At 48.0% G+C, this 1907-nt stretch overlaps 1 pseudogene; it reads right to left on the bottom strand.

Moving 5' to 3' along the window:
• Positions 1-599: 599 nt before the first annotated feature.
• On the bottom strand, positions 600-1162 carry LOC127677572 (60S ribosomal protein L19-like; annotated as a pseudogene).
• Positions 1163-1907: the final 745 nt, after the last annotated feature.

Consider the following 1907-nt stretch of genomic DNA (forward strand, 5'->3'; position numbering starts at 1 on the left):
GCAGGGGTGTGTGCTCATGTGTGTGCATGCCTGAGAAAGCTGGGGGACAAGCTCAGTGCCACCCTTCAGTTGCCATCCACTGATTCCGAGACAGGGTCCCTCACTAGCATGGAGCTCGCCGAGAAGGCTGGAGAGCTGGCCAGCAGGTCCCGGAGATCTGCCTGGCTCTACCTCCCAAGCACTACATGCACAAGTGTGGGCCACCGGGCTGGACCTTTCTCCACACGGGGATCAACCCTTAGATCTTTATTGATATTCAGTAAGGGCTTTTCTGGTTGAGCTTTCTCCTTAGCTTACTTCAAATTACCTTAAGATCATTTCATCACCACCTAATTTCTTCTAGAAATAATAATAATAATAATAATAATTATTAATAATAATAATAAATAGTAATATTACCCACACATGTTAGCACATCCATCTTCATAGGTACCAGCCTGCTGTTTGGGCAATCAACTGGCAGTTACAGTACAACAAAGCAGATGAATTGATAGACTTGACGATCCATTGTGAATTCGTTTTTTAAGGCTTGTTTTATTTTAGTGGCTGATCCACGTGAGGCCACAGCCAGTTCACTATGTATAGATATGAGGGATGTTTTATTTCTTGGTCTCCTCCTCCGTGGACAGAGTCTTGAGGATCTCTTGTCTTCTTGGCCTGGAGGCACTCCTCCAGGAGCTTCTGTGCTTCCTTGGTCTTAGACCTGGGAGCCTCAGCCTGGTCAGTCAGCAGCTTCTTGCTGGCCTTGTCTGTCTTCAGCTTGTGGATGTGCTCCGTGAGAATCTGCTTGTATTTGAATACTTTCCCTTTGACCTTCAGGTACAGGCTGTGATACATATGGCGGTCAATCTTGGATTCCCGATATCTCCTGAGGAGCCGGCGCGGGATCCTCATCCTGCTCATCCAGGTCACCTTCTCAGGCATCGAGCATTGGCAGTACCCTTTCTCTTTCCTGGGCCCACATGCCTGCCCTTCCATCGGGCCAAGGTGTTTTTCCTGCAGTAAACTTGGGAATGGACAGTCACAGGCTTCTGGATGATGAGCCCATCTTTGATCTGCTGACCGGAGTTGGCATTGATGATTTCATTGGTCTCATTGGGGTCCAACCAGACCTTTTTCCCACACTAGAGGCAAGCCTCTTCTGTAGCCTGAGCATACTCATTCATGGCTGTGGACGCAGCAGCGATAGGAAAGAGCTCCTTTGTGAAATTAAAAAAAAAAATCCTACCTAATTAAATCATTGCTTCTGTGGGTGATCAAGGAGACAGATATCACCTATGGAGGCCGACTTCAATCTGTTCCACAGGGGACAGACTGAATCCATTGGCCCTCAGTACATTTTTTTTGAACTCAGGTTATCTTGGAAGCATATCTCCCCATCTAGGGAAATTGTAAGTGGAGCTTATTCAAGTGTACCTGTTGGGTCCTGGCTGGCTAATTGCCCTTGGCACTCTCAGGCTTTCAACAGCCAGCCATTTACTGGAGGAACCTTGGCTGCATTTGCTAATATCAAAATGGGCACATGGATAAGAGCACATCTGGAAGATCCATTCTCCAACACATACACTCCCAGCTAACTCAGGAAGCTCATCTTCTCAGGAGCCTCAGTTGGTCTCCTGGGCCAATTTTACTCTTCTGTTCACCTTGGTCTCTCTGCCAGCTAGCCCTGTGAAAGGGAGCTTGGCGTCCCCATATTCTCTGCTGGCTAGACAGCTTCTGTCTAGTATGGCGTAGAAAGCCTTGCTGAAGTGGTCTCCCATGTCCATCTAGGCAGTAATTACAGTTAGAGGTGAGCTGGGGCTGGGCAAAAGCCAAGCATGGGGGCAGGCTGAGGACACATTGGTATTTCAAGGATGCTGAACCCGACCGAAGGAGCATTGGTTACATGTGTGGTTTATGATAGGCTG

Source organism: Apodemus sylvaticus, chromosome 2 (assembly GCF_947179515.1).
Source record: "Apodemus sylvaticus chromosome 2, mApoSyl1.1, whole genome shotgun sequence".
Classification (NCBI taxonomy): Eukaryota; Metazoa; Chordata; class Mammalia; order Rodentia; family Muridae; genus Apodemus; species Apodemus sylvaticus.